The sequence below is a fragment of the Myotis daubentonii genome, chromosome 3 (genome assembly GCF_963259705.1).
Source record: "Myotis daubentonii chromosome 3, mMyoDau2.1, whole genome shotgun sequence".
Classification (NCBI taxonomy): domain Eukaryota; kingdom Metazoa; phylum Chordata; class Mammalia; order Chiroptera; family Vespertilionidae; genus Myotis; species Myotis daubentonii.
Genome location: NC_081842.1, coordinates 179755333 through 179779679, shown reverse-complemented (window position 1 = coordinate 179779679; position 24347 = coordinate 179755333). Strand labels below are relative to the sequence as shown.

Here is a 24347-nt window from a genome sequence, read left to right as displayed (position 1 = left end):
CATGTAGACACAATACACCATTCTTACACAGCGCAATCACGAAATGGGATTTATTCCGTCTCAGGCACTGACGTGGATGTGACTCCAACCTAATTTTCTGGAGGACAGCACAGTTCACATTGATTTGGGGAGATGTGTTCTCATGGTCTAGCTTTGCAGACTGGCTCTCCCAGAGCCCATGCAAAAACAATCTCAAAACACCAGGGAGTAGGGTGGGAGCTCTTTTCTGTCTTAAAAGCACTGAAATGACCTGACCCCCAAAAGGCCACATTTGGTCAGGCAGGGAAGTAACAAAGCACAGCCCTACCATTAGGCACTGAGCAATTGGAAATGTATAAAAGATTCCATTATGTGCATGAAGTGATTTACTACTCCATGCAACTGCAAAAATCAGGCATGCCATCTACATGAACATGCACCCTTCCTGAGAAACTACTGAGTTAACTTTATATTGTGTCAGTACCTAAGCAATTTCAACAACTACACAGGAGTTTTCAGACATATTTATATCTGTATTTGTTTTTGTCTTTCCCTGTAAGATCTCTAAATGATGGTTGCCAGTATGCATTGAGAGTCTCACTGCAAAATACTTTTCATATATAAGAACATATATATAAAAAGGTACCTATCCTCAAGGAACTCACAGCTTGTGGGGAGGATAAGACACATAGAAACACCCACTCTGATACACAAAATCATTAGTGGCTCAGTTGGTTGAGCATCGGCTTGTGCACCGAATAGTTGCTGGTTCAATTCCTGATCAGGACATATACCCAGGTTGCAAGTTCAATCCCCAGTTGGGATGCATATGGAAGGCAACTGACTAATATTTCTCTCTCATATCGATATCTGTCTGTCTGTCTCTGTCTCTCACTCTCTACCCCTGCCTTCCAATCTCTAATCATGTCCTTGGATGAGAATTTTTTAAAAAGTACATTAAAAACAGAGGCAGACAGAGCCCAGGTCAAGGAAATCTGAAAGAGAAGGGAGAGTGTGTGCATGTAACTCTGAACTCTACATTAGTCATTAGGCTCTGTCGCACATGAACAAAGTGTGTGTAAAATCAGAGGGTTACAGTAGGCAGGGATATTAGACATTGCCCATCCAAACCCTCCTTTCTCAGTTGAGAATGTGTAGGTCCATAGAAGTCAGGGAAGTAGCTGATTTTCTGACTGACCTGAAAACAGAATCCATATGTTCTATGGTATCCCAGGACCCCCTGCTGTATGGCCCATCAGTGCTTCATATCTTTTACCTCTACACAGGTAACTCAATGCAGCACAGGGGACTCAGCAGAGGTGACCCCAGGGTTTCCCTAAGACTGAGCTCCATGTTTTCAGTCCCTTTTACTTCTGGAGAGCTTCTCGATGATTCCAGCTGGAATGGAAGACACTAAGAGGGAGCTGCGTCACGGGACTGCCTGCATCATCCTACAGTAACTACGGACTAGTTACGAGCATCATATGTTAGGTGACACATTATCTAAATAGAGGCTCCTAACCACCTCTCCCGCCCCAGCGAAAATGAAGTAAAAATATATAGCAGATAAAGGAGAAGACTCCTAATTTCACGGTACAGTAGATGTTAGGACAAGAGACGAACTTATATCTATGAGGTCAATCTCATCTCCGAGTCAGGGAATATTAATTTGCTGACACGCTTTACACTGGAGACTTTAAAGGAAAATTGACATGAGAGGTACTAAAAAAACCTCAACCTCTCTTATGAGGCTGAGCAAGAACAGCAAAAAGGAAACTGTGTTAGTCACTCTACTTTATTGCACAAAGAGCTGAATCAGAAAATTGGAATATTAATAAAATATTTTTACATGAATTTTGCTGATGAAATAAATAGCTTCATGCTTTTATGAAGATCTGATTTGTTACAGTCACCTTTAAGGGCATTGAGTCCCGTTTTGTAATTACTACTAGGGATAGTTTAATTACACCCAGAAGTCCTAAGATGCTTCTGCAATACAGCAGCTGGGGACTTGAAGCACCCACTCTAACAGATTCCTAAATTATCTGGACACTGACATGCAAATCCCATCAGCTTTGATTGAATACTTCTAGAAAGAGGTTTGGGCCATATATCTTTTGCCTTCTTCATAAAGAAAAATAATTGTAATAGATACATGGATTTGCTTACCTTGTTAGCTCTCTGGGGCATAGTTACCTACTTCCTAGAGAGGAGGAATGAGCTTGTGAGCATATTGTCACAAGACAGACAGAGCAAGACCAGTCTGAACCCAAGTGTCCTAATGCTTTCATAATTGAAAGATGCATCACAGGATCGTCCTCCGGGGAAGGAAATAGATCCCATTAAACGACAGAATCCTGCTATGTAAATTGATAGCAATTCATGGGACAAAAATTACCCCCATCTTCCAACAAAGTGACTTTCCTAAGAGGAAAATTGGGGGAACCAAGAATACTTCCAAGACAGTACCATGAGCATCAATTGCATAGCATCTGCCACCTGTCAAGCATGCATTTCCCACTCTGATTTTCCTTTGGGGTATCACCCTCTTATCCCAATTTTAGTTCATGTCCTTGGGTGGGGCTTACTTCATCGTCTGGTTCCATAGGTAGCCAATGGGCATGAATTCTACCTCCCCAACCCTGACCACAGTGGCTGTTTCAGGAATGAGAACAAGTCTACTGAGAGCCAGCCCTACACCATCCTGTGAATCTACTGGTCTGAAAGCTCTCTCCTCCTGCCAGGGTTGCTAAGCTAGCAGGATGTACTCCTGTACTGTTGGTGGCCAGGTTTGTCTCTGCTTTGGGAGAGCTTTCTAACAAAGCCAACATAGAGAAAGTAGAGCTGGCTGAGCCCTCCACTCTAACCAGACCACACCTAGGCTTGGTTACATGAGCCAAGAAATTCCCTTTTAGACTAAAGTCATACTGAGCTAGATTCTTGTCACTATCAACCTGAAAAGTCCACATAGAGTCAACAGTTTAAATGCAGACTTCTAACTTAACATGGTAGCAGACATGGGAGACACCCTCTATTAACCCTCCATCAAAAGTAACAGGATGTCTATATAGAAAGGGAAAATACAATATCTTGAGACTATACACCAGAGGTTAAAAGGCCTGAAGTAAAAGCTAAATGTTCTATGGGTATCTGTATATATAAAAGACTAAGCGACCATCCAACTGGTAGCTATGACACGCAATAACCACCAGGGGACAGGTGCTCCAACCAGTAGCTATGATGCACACTGACCACCAGGGGGCAGACACTCAACACAGGAGCTGCTGAGCAGTGGCTCTCGGGTGTCGCACCCCAGAACCAGAGAGGAGGAAGCCCAATTCAGGGGTGCATCACCTGGGAACAACCCTCTCAGAATCCGGGACCCCTTGGGGGATGTAAGAGAGTCAGTTTCAGCCCAATCCCTGCAGGCCAAGCCGAGGGACCCCATCTGCTGGAGGGACCTCAGTCACTTCACAGACGTCCATCGAGCCACGGGCGCCATCCCAGGTGAGGCCAGCTGGGGAGGGACCATGGGAGGTTGGCTCCAGGGCATGTCCAGCCCATCTCACCCAGTCCCACCTAGTCCCGCCCTGCCCCACTGGCCACCTTCTAATTAATTTTTTTTTTCAATTTGCATGAATCCGTGCACCAGGGCACTAGTGTCTATATAAAAAACAAAATTGTAGCCTAAATCTGCTCCACACTTCAAACCAGAGCACTATAAGCCCATGCTGTCCAATATGTTAGCAACTAGCTACATGGGGCTATTTAAACTAAAATTAAATAGTGTTAAATTTTTTTATTCAGTTTGTTAGCACATGGACGACATTTAAAATGCTCAATAGCTATATGTGGCTAATTGGATAGTGACATAGAACATTCCCAAAAGTTCCAATGGAAAATGCCTGCAATATTCTTCCCATTCCAGATGTGGGATGTAGTCATTCTCCTCACCAAAAGACTGATGAATGGAAATATTCATCAAAAATTATTTATAATAAAAAAAAATAGCAACAACTTAAATATACAGGGAAAGAGTTAAATGATGACACAGGCATGTGATGAAATACTATATAATTGTTAAAAAGAACATTTAGAGAATGTTTTAAAAGAGCTATGAGAACAATGCGAGTTGGGTTTTAATTTTACAAAAAAAGAAATAGTATATTGACTACATGAACTCAATAGAGATGTTTATATGTAATCCTACATAATAAGAGGGAATATGAAAATTGACCATCACTTCATCACAAAGATGGCTGTGCCCACAGCGGAGGCCAGTTCCCATAACGAGCCTTAATGAGCAATCAGCAGGAACCTGAGGCTGCACCCCTCCCCCACCCCCATGGGGCTTGACAGGGGACCTTAGGCCGTGCCCCCCACCCTGGCACCAGGTTGGGGGACCTCAGACCATGCCCCCCACCCCAGCACCAGGCCGGGGGACCTGAGGTCATGCCCCCACCCGGTGGGGCTTGATGGGGGACCTCAAGGTGTGCCCCCCACCCTGGTGCTAGGCTGGGGGACCTCAAACTGCTCCCCCCACCCCGGCGCCAGGCCAGGGGACCTCAGGTCACGCCCCCCCCCATCTGGCAGGGCTTGACGGGGGACCTCAAGATGCGTTCCCCCTGCCTCAGTGCTGGGCCGTGGGACCTCAGCTGCTCCCATCGCCTGGGCCGGGGACCTGAGGCTGCACCCCCTCCTGGTGGGTCTTGATGGGGGATCTGAGGCTGCGCCCCCTGCCTGGCGAGGCTTAATGGGCACCTCAAGGCATGTCCCCCACCCAGCAGGGCTTAAAGGGGGACCTCAGGCCACGCTCCCCACTCAGCAGGGCTTGGCGGGGGACCTCAAGGTGTGCCCCCCACCCCAGCACCAGGCCAGGGGACCTGAGGCTGCACCCTCCCACCTGGTGGGACTTGATAAGGGTGGGACTGGCCGGGTCAGGATCTAGCCCAATGCGGGTCTGGGTCTCGTGCGATTTTGAGGCCCATGTGAGTGAGCGGGGACTTGACTCTGCGTCCCGTGGGGCACCCCAGACTGACAGGAGGAAGATTTTCATATACATTTTACTAAGTTTCTTTCATTTCTGATACTTCTATTATAGAGAAAGGGCAAATATCAATATTAAAATATTCCCTCTAATTAATACCCTTTTAATGTTACACACATTTCGGGCCACTAATCATAATATAAAATAGTAAAAGTAATTATAATAGCTCATTGTTAAAATGTGTTCTATGTGCCAAGGAATGTGTTCAATGCTTAATATGCATTATCTGGGTTAATAATCGAAATATCAAATACAATAAATAATATTTTTATTTCTCTTTTACAGATGAGAAAAATAAGACTTACCAATATTAAATCAATGGAAGAGCCTGGACTAAAACCGATGTTGGTCTGACTTCAAATCCTAGCCTCTTTATCTCTGCAAAACACTGACAGTGATGCATCTGGGTAGAAATATTAGAAGTGACTTTTTCTCTCTTATACTTTTTTTGTACTTTCCAAATTCACTAAACAAAAGATTATTTCTTAAGGAAAAAAAATCTGAAAGAAAAATTCATTGCATTTGACTACAACCACTGTTTGGTTAAAAGATGACTGCAGTAGGCAATGGATCCTTGCTGGTAACGGGTTAATTATGAACACTGGGAGCTTTCAGATTCTGCTGGAGCCTCTGTTCAAATCTAATTTCTCAAAGTATATTGCTAGACACTAATGAAAACCCAAGGAGACACACGCACTCTGGAGATGTATCGCCAATGAATTTTCTGTTGTTTTTATAGTGAACAACTTTTTTATATCCTAACATTTTTACGCCAGCTATGAAAAAGATAAATAAATATTTATGACATCCACTCAATTCCACAATAACTACTAAGTTGCTCATGTGCTCACTCTGATTTGAAATGTGCATATTTTAGTGGCTGGGAGTCTCAACCCTAAATGAGAAAGGCACAGAACCCTGTCACTGACAGACCCTGAGAGGACTCGTTTGGCTCACTGCAGGGTCTGCCCCAGTAGCCGTACATAACCAGCTTAATTAAGGCGGCTGTAGATTCAGACAGAAACAAACCTCAGTGCTGTCCAGCAAACAGCTAAAAACACACCAGAATTGCCATGGACACTGATTTTACTGTAGTTCTACCCTGTATCGGAAGCATTTGATCAAGAACAACAAGATGGTTGTTGAAACACAAACATAAATGAGGACCGATTTCCACTATTTAACTGTCATATGGAAATTTTCCTTTACCAAAATTGGCCCAATTTACCGCTTGGTATATTGACTCGACTTCCACCTGCGGGAGTTTATGTAATCATCATGTACTAATTATGAAGAGGTCAGAATTCACCAATGCATGTTTCCTGAGCTTTAAAAAAAATCCTACAGTCCAATTATCTTTAGTCTACAAATGTATTTTGTTTGTTGTTTTAAATGATTTAGTGCCAAATTTTTACTTTTTTTTTTATTTTTCAATTACAGCTGACATTCAATATTATTTTACATCAGTGCTAACTTTTTAAATAGAGGGATTTCGCCTTTAAAAAACAAGATGTCTAGCTTTTCTTGAAAAGGCTGAAGGACTGGCTACTTTGGTTCGGCATTCTCTCATTGCAACTCTCTGCTTACCCAGTGCTCCCCAGATTGTCCTCCTGACTGTTCCACTCACACATGGCCCTTGTAGGCACTTGAGTTTGTAGTTCTTATGCCTGGAATGCACCATTACTGCACCTCACATGATACACACACATCCTGACTTCACCTAATTAAATATAACCATAGTTGTCTTTAGACTGCCTTTTGACCCAAGTCAATGGAGGAAAGAATCAAGGAAGTACAGAGAAGGTGACACTAGGGAAAGGCTACTTCACCCAATCACAGTCTCAGGTGAACAATTGCCCTGTTTATCTTTCCACCCTCACTTTCCTTGGCTCCTGCCATCCTGCCCCTTTGTGATCCACTCATAATCACTGACTTAGGGCTCCCCCTACATAGAAGTGCCCACCTTTGTTGTAGTCCCCTGACCTAGAGCATGCCTCCTTCACCCATTTTGTGTCTTTCCCAGTATACTGTACACCAAGCATGTCAAACTCAAAGGCTAACACGGGCCAAATAAATGAGGCATGCGGCTCGCAGGCCATGAGTTGACATGCTTGCTGTACACACTAGATGAGCAACTATAGTTTCTGTCACCCTCACCCTGTAAGCCCATCACAGTACTTAGAACACATTTATTGCATAAAAGACTCACAAGCAAATTTCAAGTCTCTTCAAAATATTTAACTTAGATGCTGACCCTTCCTTACCCTGGCAAAATTCATCTGTCTTATTTTTTTTATCTCAGCTAATACTTTTTTGGTTACACTTAGCCACCGTATTACCTATTCATTTGTGCTTCTCATCCTAATTCTGAGTTGTAAGGTGAGAGCCTGTGTCTTTTTTTTTTTTTTAATGTGCCTCAGGCATGAAACAGCTCTGGCCACCGACACAGGCATCAAGCTAGGATGAACTAAGGACTGTACATCTGCTTTGCCACTGATTGATATAAGAGCAACACCACCAATCAGGTGTCTCCATGCCCACTGCCAGGGGGTAGCCTGTGTCTACTTAATGGCTATCACCATGGAGCCCACCCCTGTGCCGGTATCAATACATGCTGAGTAAATGGATGAGATGATAGAGCACAAAGTCCTTTCCCATAAATCTTTACTCCTTGTAACAGACAGGGAGGCACCATGATCCTCTTTATTGCCGTCATCTTCAGCATCACAATCATCATTGCTGCCAGCACCACCATCTCCATTAGACAGAGGAGAAACCCAGTGCATGCAGGTGGCTTCACGCCAAGGAGCCAGGTCCACATGCAGGCCTCTGTGTCTAACGTAGCTGCAGTGCAGCCAGGGGGATGGGAAGGATTTGCATTCTGATGACCGTGATTATTCTACATGCTGCTGCCTACTCTTTCACACACCCCCAATCTATATAATAAAAGCCTAAGTAAACATTACGGTGGAACAACCAGAATGACTGGTAGCTATGATGCGCACTGACCACCAGGGGGCAGATGCTCAATGCAGGAGTTGCCCCCTTGGTGGTCAGTGTGCTCCTACAGGGAGAGCACTGCTCAGCCAGAAGCCGGGCTCACGCTGGCAAGTGCAGTGGTGGTGGCAGGAGCCTCTCCTGCCTCCAGCAGCTCTAAGGAGCAGTGAGCCGAGCGGTAAGGAGCAGAAGCAGGTGTACAGTAAGGAGTGAGGGCTCCCAGACTGTGAGGGGGATGTCCCCCTGCTTGCTTAGGCCTGCTCCCCACTGGGCCTAAGCTGGCAGGCGGACATCCCATCTCCTGAGGGGTCCCGGACTGCAAGAGGACACAGTTGGGGCTGAGGGATGCACCCCCAGTGCACTAATTTTGTGCACTGGGCCTCTAGTTTAAAAATAAAATAAACAGCTTGTTTAAATCATACCCAAGACACAGTCCCCATCACATCAGCAACCTGTAATGCACCTGGAAGGTAGCTAGCTGAGTAATGTATGCGCAATTCAATTCCAGTGATGGTGTGCCTGACGTCTGTACCTACAGAACATATCTCACCTCTTCTTTCTCTGGAGTTTTCTGTAAGTTATGGATTAATAAACTTTCCCTAAGAATGCAGCTCTATTAATCTTTCAAAATATTCAGAAAAAGAAAATATTTTATTATGCCCATCTGAAGTGAATTATGATCAATCAAGTCCCCTGTGTGCTGACAAGAAATAAACTTGCTTTCTGCAGCAAATTGTGTATGGTGTTGGTGGCTCTTTCCCCTCCCGTCAAATGTGGAGTAAACAAAATATCAAACTGTATGCTGACCTGGGAAGACAAGAGAGGCCACCAAGGTCACAGAAAACCATGACCCAGTTTCTGAAGAAAAGGAAAATTAGCACAAGGTGGCGTTAGTTAAAGATCTTCCTCTTAAAGCTGAAACACACACACACACACGCACACATACACACACACACACTCACACGCACAAAAAAACAACAACAAACACACAGAGAGTGAAGGTCATTCAAGTCTGAATTGTCTTCATTTTATGAAGCATGTCCTTTTCACAGGGAAGAAGGAGCTGTGTGACTTCCTGCAGTTTGTTTCCCTTGCCTGCAGGTGGAGGGTGAGGCAGAAAGAACTGCTACTTGTGCCATGTCACTATGCACCAGGCACAGTTCTAATAGCGTTGCAGGTGTTACTTCTTTTGATTTATGAAACAACCCTATAAGAACTCACTTTTCCAACTGAGGCTCAGAGTAGTTAAGGGTCTCGCCCATGGCCACAGAGCTACTTATTGGCCAAACTAAACCTTGGTTTGACTATCTGTAAAGTGGGGATAATAATGGCCATCCTGTCTATTTGACAGGATTATCCTGAAGACCAAAGGAGAAAATATCTGAATAGTGTGTACCCACGTGCACACACACACACACACACACACACAAAATACTATAGAAATCTATGACTGGGGTGCAGATCCACCTATGTGTGCACCTTCTGGCTTCCTTTATTCCATCTAAATGTCAAGTATTTAAATGTTTGAGTGTAACCAAAGAATCAGAAACATCATTCACTGCAAATGGGAAATAAGTGGTTCCAGCTCCACTATTAACCCCTTAGTGTCCCTATGGCATGTGTGCCAGGCCTCCTACCTAAGCAAGGTCTCCTCTTCCACAGAATGAGTGGGCTGTCCTGTTCTGCCAGGCTCCAGGGGCCAACCCGGCTCAGCCCTCCATGATTCCAGAGAGGCACCATCATCCTCACCATCACTATCATCACTGCTGCCAGCATCACCATCTCCTTTAGAGCAGAAACCCATGCACAGGCAGCTTCTTGCCAAGGAGCTGCGGTCCTGGCTTTATAACTGCATGTTTATAGGGCCATGTTTCCATTCATTCTCCCTCGGTCAGGTTAAAACACAGGTTCACAATCCCCTATTCAAATCCTCTGGGTCAGATGTGTTAAAAACACATATTTTATTTTGCATTTTAGAAAGGCAGCATATCCTATGCCATACACTTACCTTTTATAATATCCCTTCCTGGGTTTGGGGTGGCACCCTGCAATCAAATTCATTAATGCTTCCTGAGCTATACAGCTGACTATTCACACTCAGAGAGATCAGTAGAGATTATAAGTAGCCTCATGGCAGTTCAGGAGAGGTCAGGTTTGGCCACTAAATGGGTTATTTAAGAAAACAACAACAAACACACACACCGAGTTTTCAGAGGCTTTTAGATGTTGGAATTGCAGAAAAGGGACTCTATGGTCCTCCTCCTAATGTACCACTCACCAGGCACCCAACACTGAGATGGCTCACCCTGGTGATAGAGATGCAACTGCCAGAAGAGACATTCTCAGCTTTCTGCAGAGTGGGATGGGATGGGTGAGGGCAGAGGAGGAGTAAGTGTTTCACCTCCTTGCTTCCCTTTAGCGCTGCAATATTAACCACTTCTGTCAGCAATTCCTTTTCTGGCACATGAACTAGTCCTTTGCCTCTTTGCCTCCCATCCCATCTCCTGCTCTGTTGAGTGTAGCAAGAAGCTGATCCCAACTACATTTCCCAGGCTCCCTGTCCAATGACTTCCAGTTAGATTAACTGAATGGGAAAGACTGGCAGGAGACCCGAAGGAGAGGGAAGGAGAAGCTAAGGTCTCTCTCCCCCTTCCCTCTCTGCTTCAAGGCAGCATTCCCAGAACTGGCCAAGTCTCTGCCAAGGTGCAAGCCCACCCCTGTGTGAACCTGCTCCTACCATGCAGCCTCTGCTAAGCTCCCAACAGCCCAGCTCCTGGGCTCTGTTAACACCTTCCCTTTTACTCCCCCCACCCAGCTCCCCAACCTAGTGCCTGCAGGTCTGGGAGCAGGTGGGCTAGTCTTGGTTCTTTGTTTTGTTGTCACACTTACTAGTACTTTCAGCTCTTCCAACACCTCATAACTAGTTATCTGCATTAAATTCCTCCCATTGAGCGACCTGGTATGTGTCTCCTGACTAGACTCTCACTGATGCCGTGTATATCATCAAAAGTATTCAGTTCTGCTTGGGAGTCATGGTGGGCTGATGTGGGCTTGGGTGTGTTCAGGGATAATACAGAAAGGGATAACACCCCTGACACATGCTGCTTGGCAGAGTCTCCTCTTTAGGATGTCATTTTTAAATCAGCTGCCGACACTCCACTAAGTAAGAATCACCCACGTAAAATACTTATGTGAGTAGGGCATCTGACAAGAACTACAAAGTCTACCTCCTGCCTGTTCCCCACATATTTCCTCCTGCACTGAAAGGTGCCTGTGAGAAAGAGGGGGATGCAGCACATCCTAGTGACTGTAAGATCATGCATAAACCTTGAGGCTGAGAACCCTTTTGTTGTTGATTTGTTTTGATAAAACTGGAAGGGAAATAGGAAGAAAGGAAAGGAGGAGAGGGAAGGAAGACAGGACAGAAAAGGCACCATTTTGGAATAAATGGACCTAAAAACATGTCCCAAAAGGAAATGTTTAAAATTACAAAAGACAGCACTTATTTCATTTTCATAGGCTCAAAATAGTTCTCTATAAGGACACTTTTACCTCCACTGCAAAGAAACTCTGGTGGGCTTTAAAACTAAAGGCGGTAAGTATTTAAGGTGAACTGCCTCAAAAAGGAAGCATATGGGGCATGAAGGACAAGTCTACAGTACCCTTGAGGAACTCGCAATCTGTAGAGGAGCCCACAGTAACAGAACAATTGAGGGTGTAATGAAGTGTAGTGTTTTAATAGAGACGGGGCTCAAGACACCTGAGAAAGATACCCATGCCTGGGAGAGGCAGGCAGAGGGAAGAAGCCAACTTAGACTGAGCCTATGTTGAACGGTCTTCATTTATTTTTTTTTAAAGAGGGCAATGTTAGTCTATTATTCAACCCCCTTCTCCCAGCCTTGTTGATTTATGGCTACTGAATCCGGACTTTGCTCTCCGCCGCTACACTTGGAGCAAATGTGTACAGAATGGTATCTGACCCCATAGCTATGAACCCACATATACAACAAAGAGAAAAAAATATACAGTGTCATCAAATTAACCAATGTTCTATCCCCTAATCATGCTTTCTATAAGAGACCCACTTTTGTATCAACCCAAACTAGTATGGTATGTGTTAGCTTCATTCCAGAAAAGACAATGAAATGCACTAATTGTGGGATATGAGAGAAGAGGGCAGAGATACAGCACTTGATAATTTGAAATTTTATCAATATACATGTTGTAGGGACAACTTTTGTAGAGAAATGGATATCCTAAAATATAAAAATTATTTAAATGAGAAGAAATGAGTGGGAGTGGGCTTATGAAAAAGGGCATAAGGAATGTGAGAGAAAGGAAGGGAGGAAAGGGGAGGGGAAAGAAGAGAAGAGATGCAAAGTGGCAAGTAATAGTCAACAACAACACATGGGCCATAATCCAACATCTCTCCCATTATCCCTTTTTATAATGTTTATGCATCATGGTATTTCCTCCAATGAAAAGTGGTTCCAGTATTTCAGTATAATATCATCATAACATATTTGAGGATTTTAAGTCTACATGGGATGGAAAGAGCATTGATATGGGTGCAAAAAGACCTGGGCCTCTGGTCCAGCTCAGTCTGATGACTTGGCCACATCTTCCATCTCTCCAGATCTGTGGCTCCCCATCTGAAAGTGGGAATAATGTTCACTGACCTGAGATAGCCCTGCAAAGTCAAATTAGACTGTAGCTACCAGCCAAATTGCATCTCTCAGGCTGCCAGATGACTATGGCCTGCCCACAATGCCAGATCAGCCTGTCTGGGAGCCATACTCTGGCCCCCAGGCCCCAGCTCATGTTACTCACCCCAGACAGGTATCTAACCAGGGAAGGCCTGTGCCATCCTGCACACATCCCCTTGCTCTCCAGGGGAAAATCAGAGATGTCTTTCAAAGACTTCTGCCCATTGAACAAGGTAACTGGCTGCTCGCCCCCTCGCTAGCCTCCTTTGTCACTTCCACACTCCCACGGGCCACTGGGACAAAGGACATCATCCCCTGCACTGTCAGTCTCTAAAGGATGGAAGTGATCAGCAGCGCTAAGCTACCCACAGCCTTCCCCTTGAGGCTGTTCTGGGTATCAAATGAGAACTTGTAAGGCACCCATGCTTAGTAAGCACTCAAGCCCCAGTTTCAGTCCTCCCTAACACCCACCATCCAGATTAAGAAATGCAGGTGGAATGTGAAGAAAAATAAGATAAATAGAAAATATAATTTTAAAAGATAGCATGTATGATAGCATCTGAAAATATATAAAGTACCTAGAAATAAAGCTAACAAAAGTGCAGACCTTTATGAAGAAAACTATAATGTGTACTGAAAGACAGTTATAAATAAGAGCTCAATAAATAGAGGTATTTATGAGTAAGCATACTCAATATAATAATGATGTCATTCTTCCTAAATTAATCCCTAAAATCAATGTTAACTTCAATCAAATCTCAAGAATATTGTTGTGTAATTTTAAAAGATGATTATAAAATGTATATGGAAGACAAATGGGCATTATGGGGGATTGTCCTGCCAAATACAAGGTTTACTATACAGCTGTAATAATAAAGAAGCATGATTTGGGCAAAAGAGTGGACAGAATATATGCCTAGAAACTTTCCTAAATGTCAGGATGATTTTTTTCCCATATGGAAGAAAATTAGAACACATTCCTACCTCACACCACACACACACAATGCACTCATGCACACTCACACACAAGCACACTCTCTCACACACACTCCACATGGATTATAGATCCTAACTGTGAAAGGCAAAACAATAAAGCGTTTAGAAGATAATAAAAAAGAATATCTTTATGACATTGAGGTTAAAGAAAAGGCTTTCTTAAACAAGACATAAAAATTACTAACCATAAAAGAAAGATTGATAAATTCAACTACATTAAAATTAGGAAGTTAGATAGCAGAAGGTTGGCAGGAATCCAACTTCTACGGTGTCTATAAATCTATTCAGCTTCCCAAAGGAATAAATTACAGTAACCTTTTTTGCATTCATTTGAATTACGTTCTAACAATACGTGCCATAGCTCCGATTCTGCATATGGTTGGCCCATCTCTGACTTCATCCACAATTGGGTTATTGGCATTTATGGTTTCACTTGAGTATATTTGAACGGCTGTGTTTTATATTTAGAACTTCTGTGAGCATGCATGCAACAGTGCTCAGAATGGGTCCCACGATTCAAGACAAGCACCAGCACATGTCATTGTCAGTATGTGGGCATCACTGGGCAATCACAAGGTTACGGCATTGCATGGTTTCCCTTCCTTGCCCTCTGTGCCGTGTTTGCATCCTTTATGATCACTCACACCCCACATTAACTCTCATTCTGCTACCTGCTGGATTTTACCATTACTCCTTCCAAAACTACTAGGAGAAATCGGTACCAGTGCAACCAAAGGCAGAAACCCTAAGGGTAGATTCTCTGCCATGATCAACTTCAATCCTGTGGGAAAAGCTAATTTGCTCTGTCCCATAATGACCATGATTTAGTACAAAAAGCCTCTCCCAGTGAGCCTAGAAGTCTTCCACTTTCTTTCCCCTCTCATTCTTTCGACCCTGCAGCCCTCAGCAACATTCTAACGTCCATTCTACATATTGCCATGTATACAGTGATATATGATAGGGTAAGAAAATAGAAAAGGAAAATGTCAACCAAATAAGACATTGTTTCATATTATGTGACCCTTTTCAAGAGGATGTCCCTCACATATGTCAAGAGAAATACTTGTGTTGGAATGAGAGTACCTAATTGTAACATTCTGTCACTAATAGTAAGTTATTTCTCAGGGACCCTAAGGATAGGACCTCCAAAGTATTTAGTGTCCAGATGCTGAGTAATTAATTAGCATTATAATTTACAAGTTTCCTTTTTGATGGAAAGCATTTATATTTAACATGTTTTTCTCTAATGGAAGTAGATACCTCCACTGAATCAGCCATTTAACAGGACAGATTTGGGTAAGTAGTTATTGTCAATGATTCTAAAGATGTCAAGAAAACACTGCCGTAACTTTCAATAGATGACTGATACTATTCATTTCCAAATCCAGATTACAAAATAAAGAACTGCAACAAAACAATATGTTTTCTAGATCGTTGATCGCAACGCATTTCAATAGTGTCAATGGAAAACAATTTACCCCAATCTCTTTATCTACATGAACTTAATGAACCACATCAGACTACACACATTTAATTCATTGCAATCCAACAGAAACTTGTTAAGTATCAACTACATTTTGGGAACTGTTGTTGAAAGGAGAAGCCACATTTCCTTCCCCTAAAGAACTTATAAATGTCCTTTATTGGACATTTATTGGATAAAAAACTGTTTCTTATTATCTCTGTTGTGGTGAGCTTTAAACTGGATGAGAAGTCAATGGAATTCTTTGTGTGTCCTTCTGAAAAGCATATTCAAAAGAAGTATATGGAATGACAAACATCACATTTAGGATAGGGGTTACCTCTGGCAGGAGGGAAAGATATGATCAGGGAGAGGGTACTAAATGGCTTCAATTGTATGGCTTTATTTCTTAAGCTGAGTTGTAGGTACAGAGTTGTTTTTTGTTTTTGTTTGTTTTTTTACAGTATTGTTGTTTATATTCTTTGTATGTGTTAATATACTATACGATATTTCAAATCACACATTACTTTCATGATAAAATTAATTAATTGCTGTTTCTAAGAAACATAAGTGATTACCTACAAACATTTTCTCTAATCTATCTCATAAGACACTGAAGTGGCTCCTTGAAATCAAAGGCTCTATGGCAAATAAGTTTGGAAACTTCTTTTTTTAATGTTTTTATTGATTTTTTTTTTTTAGATAAAGAGAGGAAGGGCCAGGGATAGAGAGATAGAAACATCAATGATGAGAATCATCCGGTGCCTTCTCCACACCCCCTACTGGGGATTGAGCCCAAAACCCAAGCATGTGCCCTGACCAGGAATGGAACCAGTGATCTCTTGGTTCCTGGGTTGATGCTCAATCCCTAAACACGAGTCTCTTGGGAGACACATGTGCTCCCAGAAACATAGTTTTGGGAAATGCTCTATAAAATCACCCATTTTAACCACATATTCTATATGACAACCACACACAGCTATGCCCACCTCCAAACAAACAATGAACTTTCATGCCCACCTGTCTTTACCCATGTAATTCTTTCAGTCTGGAATGCCTTTGATCCCTGAGAAACTTCTGGTTCCCCTTTAGCTTCCAGCTGAAATGCAATCTCTTCAGTGATAACTTCCCCACCCTTTCCTTTCTCCAGGTGGAACAAATTACTCCTCTGGAAGCTTCCAGTGCTGAACAGATATTTTTCTGTACCACATCTCACACTGGATCAGTTATTTATGCCGGAAGCTGGGTGCCTGGATGGCAGAGACTGCACCTTTGCATTTTGGCACTACTCACAATGCCTAGCACAGAGTCACAGCAGGCACACAGTAGGTGCACAGTAAATATGTGTCGAATGGACATAGAAGTGATGTCTGTGAGGATGACTGGCTTCCTCAAATTCCCAGGTCCTCTCAATACATATTCATAACTTTTTAGTCTTTACTGTTAATTGTGGCACTAAGAAGAAACAAACACACACAAAAACTAAAAGAGAAACAATCTGTGAGGCAGAAACAGGAGAGCCAAGGAAGAGAAAGGACTGGCCTAACTGATAGTTAGTGAACTGATAAATCATGCGTCCAGCAAGAAACAGAGAGGATGACCAACAGAGAGAGTCAGAAATTGGCATGAAGCTTGCAACCAATACATAGGGTTGGTAACTTTACAAGACTAATGGCAAGCAGGCTACACAGCTGACTTGGGTTCACTCTGAATGTGTCACCTCCATCTGAGAGGGCCCTCTCATTTTTATCGCTTACAAACATCTTCGCCACCACAGAACTTTTATCATGTTAACTCTGAGTTTTTCTGTTCAGCAGAATTTTATTTGTTTTCCTTTTTCTTTATGAGAATCCCCCACTGGCACTGTAGATTGGTTGTGTGTCAGGTTCAAATAAAATAAAATAATAATAATAATAATGATAATAAAAGCAAGCTGGCAATTTCTTTCCAAAAGAATATGCTGCATATTTCATGAACTAGAAGCCTGAGGAGTTTTGTGATTCCTGAACCAAAACCTTTCCACATCTGGGGACTAAATGGAATATACAAAGAGCATCTCACAGGAAAGGAAACCTGATAATTGGTGCTCCAACCTAAGGGAAGTGTTCAAGTGATTCATTGACTTAATGTTTATTTTTTTAACACAGGTTCCTATCTTGCATAGACTGTATATAAATGTATTGCCAGAGGAGCGGTTTCCTTTTACTACTGGATACTCTTTCTATTTATTTATTTATTTATTTATTTATTTTTCAGAACAGAACATCCGGCTGGCTCCTGCTCTTAGCCTGGCACTACCTCCACACTTCCACGTTCTACTTATATTTTCAAGCCAGTTCTCTGTCCTGGTATAAGAGGCAATCCGGTCCTGAGGAAGGAGCACTGGACAAAGAGTCCAATAATTCTGGGTTCTGATAGTGCCTCTCAGGTGTGAAGTTATGTATCTCCCCAAGCCTGGCTTGTTTTCCAATCCGTAAACTGGGAGAGATGACTATTCTGCTTCTAAAATTCAACCAAATAGTCATTTTATTTCCCTGAATGTAATTGCTGAAAAGTGCAATGGTATGGAGATTTTAGCATTATGTGTACATCAAAATTCTCTTCACTAAGAGGGAAGATGTTCAGGAAATATTTCCAGCATGCTAAACAAAACTTCTGCCTGAAATGCTGAAATATATCTCTTACACTGCACCCAGTGGGTAGCAAAAAAAAAAAAAGAAGAAGAAGAAGAAAAAGAAAAAAGATACTATTGGAATACTTAAGGCCCAGGATATCAATTACAAATAGAAAACATTTTATCCGAGAAGGATTTATCTCATTTGAAGGATAATATTAATAGCTAAATAAAATTACATGCTAGGTACTATTCCAAGCACTTTGTGTTAAGTCCTATAATCCATACAACAATCTTATATGGAAGGTGCTGTTATCCTATATAATAAAAGCCTAATATGCAAATCGTCCCCTCCAACTGGGAGTTCTGCTGGGAGTGTGACCGCTTGCTATGACGTGTGCTGACCACCAGGGGCGATGCAAAACATAGCGGGTGTTGGTGATGTGGCGCTGGCCCCAATGACAGTGGGACTGGGGTGGGATGGTGGAGCAGGTAAGTGGGCAATGCCAGGCCAAGGCAGGTGCAAACCACTGGTCAGGGGGCGGGGGACCCAATGCCACGCCTATCTGATCTCAGGGCAACTGCAACTGGTGGGGGGGGGGAGGGTGGCGCCACTGCCCTGCTCCCTCAGGACCACACAGCTGGCAGGGTTGGGGAGCTGAGGTCTGAACCCAGCAGTTGAGCACCCATGTCCAGACATCTAAACACCTGTCACACCACTACTTCCAATTAAATTTTACAACTTCCCTGGGAGATGGCTGAGGTCACCTCCCCACTCAGAGGCAGCATAATACAGTGATTAGGGGAGCTTTAAACCAGAATGCTTGGATTCAAATCCTAGTTCTATACCTTCACAGCTGTGTTGGTAACCTTGGGCCAGTTACCAACTCTCTGTTTCCTTATCAATCAAATGGAAATGAGAATACAAGTACTTACTTCCTGGGGTTATTTAAAGAATAAATTACTAGAGGTGGGGCTATAAGAGGTCAGTGGGAGAAAGGGGACATATGTCATATGTAATACTTCAACAATAAATATTTTTTTTTATAAAAGAATTTTCCATCCGACATGGCTCAGTGGTTGAGCATCAACCTATGAACCAGGAGGTCACAGTTTGATTCCTGGTCAGTCAGGACACATGCCCGGGTTGTGGGCTCGATCCCCAGTGTGAGGCATGCAGGAGGCAGCCAATCAATGATTTTCTCTCATCATTGATGTTTCTACCTCTCTCTCCCTCTCCCTTTCTCTCTGAAATCAAGAAAAAAACTATTTTTAAAAAAATAATAAAAACTTAAAAGAATAAATTAATAATTCAAAGTGCTTAAAAGGATACCTGATTCGTGGTAAGTACTCCATAAAGGTGAAATATTCTTGTTTTTATTAATAAGATAATTGATTTGCAAATATGACAAAGTCAGACAGTACCTGAATTCAATCCTGGCCTTCCAATCCCAAATGCTATCCTCTCTCCATAGTAGAAACGCATGTCTCTATTGCTAATAGTTACCCTTCTCCTGAAATCCTGCCAAAGCACCCAAAGAGACTCCCCGCCTCCCCATAAAATTGCTCAAAGATCCACAAAGTAGATAATATTGCCCTGTTTTGCAAATGATGAAACTGAGGCTTTGAGAGTGACTTATCCTCCATCCCCAGTGGCCATTGTCACAGTAAGCCATCAGTAGCACTGAAAGTTCCTGACAGCAGCCTTCAATTTTTTAAAAGTGCCCTCTGAAAGACAGAAGTTGTGATTTTCTTGCTTTGTTAGCTTTATTGGTTTCAGAGAAGGATTAAATTTCAGCAAAAACAAAATGTTTGACTTGATTGAATTATCAAAATGAAATGCTGCCTAAATTAGATTCTTCATTTGCCTGCAGGATAGCTCTAGGCATCCGAAATCCACCAATTGCAATTTGTAAGATGGGTACTATCGGGTACCATGCCAAACGCCCACCCATTTCAGAAAAATTACTCTGGAGGGCAAAGGGGGAGTGAAGCAGCAGATTCCTGTCTGGCTTTGGGAGGAGAAAATGAACAATGAGTGATACCATCTCTTCCTGGCAGCATCACACAATGGTATGGCTTGCAAAGGAAACATACTGTGAAACAGCTTGAGAGATGAGCTTCACCAACAATAAGTAATTTTTATTCAGATTTTATTGTTGAATACAATGCACATGATTAAATGTTTCAGATATGCCTATTCAAACCCTAAGCAAACCACCAAAAAAACCCACAAAAAAAACTTACTAAAAACCATTTTCTAAATCTGCTGTAGGAAGAGCTCTAATTGCCAACTTGATGTGTAGAACTGAATTCCCACTGGAGAGGGGCACAATTCCCAAGAAGGTAGTAACAACAGGACTGCACTTCCCACCTCGGCCTCTTCTCTCATCCCCTTGGATCCTCTCAGCCTGGCCAAATAGTTCCAGTGTCGCTCTTTCAAATCACCGCATTTTGAACTTCCTAAACCTTTAAGAGAGCCTCTATGTATGGAAAAGAACAATAGTGCTTCAAAAGCCATGTCTGCGAGTTCTCAGATACTCCATTTGAATGCCGGGGTTTCAATCAAAGAAGTCAGCGGATGATTCCTGATTGCTTAGAAGTTGACTTTTATACAGCTTTTGATTAGGTCGCCCTGCTCAATAGGAAATCAAGAAAATCCTTGATCCCTTTTAGATTCCCGAATTGTCACCAAGCCTTGTCAGGATAGGAAGTGAGAGAGATGGGGTGGAGGGGGTGGGTGGAGTGTTCCTACTCCAGCCAACCTCTCCCTCCCCCAAGTCCCCCATATCTCTCTCCAAGCCAGTGTGATACAGGGTTCCATTTAGTATCACTCATCATTGAGATAACAAAAACAATGGGTGCTAATTCAGGGGGTAGGGATGGTTTGTAATGTTATGGATTTACCAAAGACCTATAATTGGTGCATAAATGTACAGACGTGAACAAGATAATTAGGGGGTTGTGGACGTAAGCTACCTTTAATTTGTATAATTACTTAAAAATATGTTAACCGTTATAAAGTGTCAGCCGAACCCCCACAAGGCCGTTATTCAAAACCATAAACATTGTGAAAGTGTATCGAAGGGGCCAGGAGGGGAGGAGAGGAGGGAGCGGCAAGGGTCAGCGGATCCTGGCTCTGGCGTCCCAGCCACTCGCCCAGAACTGCATTGTAGCTTCCTTGTCAGCGGACCCGCCCGTCCACCCGCCTCGGGAGCAGCAAGAAGTGCGCTTTCTGCCAGCTTTCCTCTCGTCTCTCTTTCTAAAGGAGCTAAGCCCCGGAGTGCAGCGGCATCCACACACCCGCAGGCGCGCACCCACACGGGCACTCACCCCGCCCTGGACGCCCGCGCCCGCACTGGCGGCAGCGCACGGATGCCCGCGCCGGGGCGCTCTCCGCCTCGCCCGCCGCAGCGAGCACCCAGCCAGACCCCACCGCGGCTGCCCAGCGCCTCGGCCTTCCCACCCCGTCCCCATTCCTTCAGACTCTCGCAGCCCAGGCGGAAGTGCCCAGGCAGACCCCCAACAATGAAGACTTGTGTGAGGCAGTTGGGGGTGGAGGCGAGTTCACAGGGAGTGAGACGTACACAGTCTGGCGGGTCCGGGAGGGAGCGACACAGAAGCTAAGTGGCGCGAGAGTCAGCCTCCCCTGGTGCAACCCCCCCCCCCCCACACACACACACACTTCCCCCAATTCCCCGGCCCGGTCCACAAGCAACGCCCCCCCCCCAAAAAAAGGGGGGGGGCGGGAGCTTTAAAAAGTGCACAGAAAAGATGCGCCTTCCCACCAGGGGTCACAATAAGACTTCCCGGGACGGAGACAGCGTGGGGGGGGGGGGGGGGAGGAAGAGTCTGGGCTGCAGCAACCGGCGCCGTTTTGAAACGTACTTTGTATGTTTCAAAATGTACATCCAATGGCCCTTTACGACGCCGCGACACAACCTCCCCCCATCGCGGACTCCCTGCCTCCAGGTTTTCCCCACGCCTCAGCCCTCTTCTCAGGGCTTTTTTAGGACCCAAACGGCCGGAATTTTAAAGTTTCCCCTGTAGGAGAAGAAAAAACAAAACAAAAACACCCCCCCACCCCACAAGACCCCGAGGTCTGCATAAGCAGCAGAGCGCGGCGGAGTCTGTCAGGGCGGCGTGGGACTGCGGAGTGGAATGGAGGTGGGGGCGCGACCGAGAACTGAGCCCATGGAGGACTCGGGGAAGAGTTGGGGTCCAAGGAGACGCGGAGTGTAGCTCTGTGCCTGGGAAGGGATAGGCGTCACTGAGATGGGTCCGTTCTTCCACAGGTCGGGGCAGACCGAGCGCTATCCAGGTGTAGGGAAGTGAAAAGCGGCGAGTAAGAAAGAGGCGGGGAGGAGGGTTCGGGAGCATGGGGAGCTTCGGGAGTGGGAGAAAGGAGTAGAGCCGAAAGCGCAGGAGGAAGAAGCGTGCAGGGAGTCCCGGAGAGGGAGGAGTGTTTCGGGGGAGCAGGGGTGGAAAGGGGATCGCGCCTGGTGGGAAGTAGGGAGAAAAGAGGTTATGGGAGGACCCCCAATGAAGGCGCAGAGGTCGCCTCTTCCCCCCAGCAAGCGGAGGAAACTGCAGCAGCCTTCCTCGCGGCACCCCTCGCCAAACTCCTGAGAGGGGAGCCCCAGGAGCCTTCCTCCGCCCCTGGGGGCCCAGGGTGTCCCGGCGCCGCGTTCCCGCCCGCGCCTCACCTGGGTTGCCGCGAGCATCCTCCTCCGCTGCCGCAGCCGCCCGGGAAGCGGCTCCCACGCCCGGCGGGCGGCCGCACTCAGGCGCGCTCTCCAGCCCGGGGAAGCCCGGGCGAGCGTGGATCGGAGTCCATCCTCCCCGAGAGCCACGGGCCTCGCGTCAGAGCAGGGGGAGGAGACCTCCCCGCGTGCAGCCCCGCCTCCTCCCGCAGCCCCCGCCCCACCCACCGCACATCCACGGGGCGCCCTGTGGCACCGCTCACCTGCTGGCTCGTGGCTGCAGCCTCAGGTCCGCCCGCCGCGCGCCCCTGTCCCGCACCTCGCGGCTCCCGCCCCCGCCCGGGCGCCTTCCGCGCCACCCGAGCTTAGCTGAGTCGCGGTGGCGACGAGGAGGAAGAGGAGGAGGAAGAGCGAGCCAGCGAGCGGGCGGGGGCGCCGCGGTTTACAGGCGCGCTTGTGGACCCTTTGCGCTCACTCCGCATCCTGGCGCGGAGAGAGGGAGCCTGGCCCTGAGTGCCGGTCCCCGCCCCCGCTGTGCGGGCGGGTGGAGGGGTGAGGGCGAGAAGGGGGAAAAGCTAGTCGACTTTGGTTTTACCAAGTGGCCAGTGTTTTCATCACCATCACCACCAGCAGCCCCTGCCTGGCCTCCCTCATTTTTCCCTAGGGCCTACTCTTTTATCCAAGCCTCCCGACACACGCACACCCAAATATCCTGAGTGCCAGAGGCCGAAAACTAAAACGGAGGTCCTGCGAGGGCGTGTTGCCCCCACATCCCTAAGCAGGAGGGGGCGCTAGCTCCCAGCGGTCAAACCTGGTTTGGCGGCTTTGGTCCTCACTGAGGTTTCCCAGGTTAAATTGGGTGAGGGTTGTAATCAGTTTGGTTTTCCTAGCAAGGGATTCCTCCCCCTGAGAGTGTGCAGGCCTAGGTTAAACCCCAACTCTTCTCCTTCATCTCCACCCTCCCCACTCCCTTTCTTAGAATCCTGGGAGAGCAAAAGCCTCAGATTAGAACAGGAGCAGAGGGCCCAGCTCCCTACTTCTGGTCTTAGTTCACAAAGATCCAATAAATGACAGAAAATATTGCGTTGGTCTGGACATTTTTCTACCCTGAGACTGGATTCAACTCCAGTAAATGCCTATTGTGATATACTGGCCTCCAGAGACCCAAATGCCAGGTGTGGGAGGAAAATCAAATCAAGGACTGCCCCATTGGAGCAGGAGGAGAGAGAGAGAGAGAGAGAGAGAGAGAGAGAGAGAGAGAGAGAGAGAGAGAGAGAGAGAGAGATGCAACAGTTCCTTAAAAAGTTTATTTTGATCCTTTTTAGGAGCCACACTCCTGCCCTCCAGCTGTGTAATAATAAAGCTAATGTGGTGAATTTGAGTTTTGTTTTTTTCTCCCCTCATAGCTTCTGTCACTCACCCACGAAATTTAATGAAGCATTTAGGGTTATTACCTCCAGAGTCAATGGGCTAAAAATATTTAGCCTAATGCACTCCTTGTGGAGCCAATAGGTCCCTGCCTGGTACATACAAAGTCATGGAGAGACCCTCCCTTTCTCCACAAAATTCACGACCCATTAAACTTATTCCGTAATAACAGCTTCTGTACAAATGGAGGCACCAGCTAACGGAGGCTGTCATGCACCTCCTGAAAAGAGCAATTTACACAGAGACAAGAAAAATGTGTGAGGTCATGGGCAGGATGCAATCTTGGGAGAATAGTTGATCAGAGGAAACTCCCAACAAGGTGGGAGGGAGGTGTAGACCAACCCCACCCGTTGATAGATGTTTCTATTTATATTTCTGGGTTTGACCAGCTAATCTAATGGTGGCTCAAGTCTCT

At 45.2% G+C, this 24347-nt stretch overlaps 1 protein-coding gene and 1 pseudogene across 8 annotated transcripts in view; both read right to left on the bottom strand.

Annotated features, from left to right (window-relative positions):
* DAB1 (DAB adaptor protein 1) overlaps positions 1 to 22649 on the bottom strand; it is a 397889-nt gene extending 375240 nt beyond the window's left edge. For all 8 annotated transcript variants that reach the window (XM_059689405.1, XM_059689406.1, XM_059689407.1 and 5 more), the window contains exon 1: positions 22508 to 22649. The gene's annotated coding sequence lies outside the window, so the exon portion shown is untranslated. The remainder of the gene's footprint in view (positions 1 to 22507) is intronic.
* On the bottom strand, positions 7434 to 7578 carry LOC132232233 (small nucleolar RNA SNORA48; annotated as a pseudogene).
* Positions 22650 to 24347: the final 1698 nt, after the last annotated feature.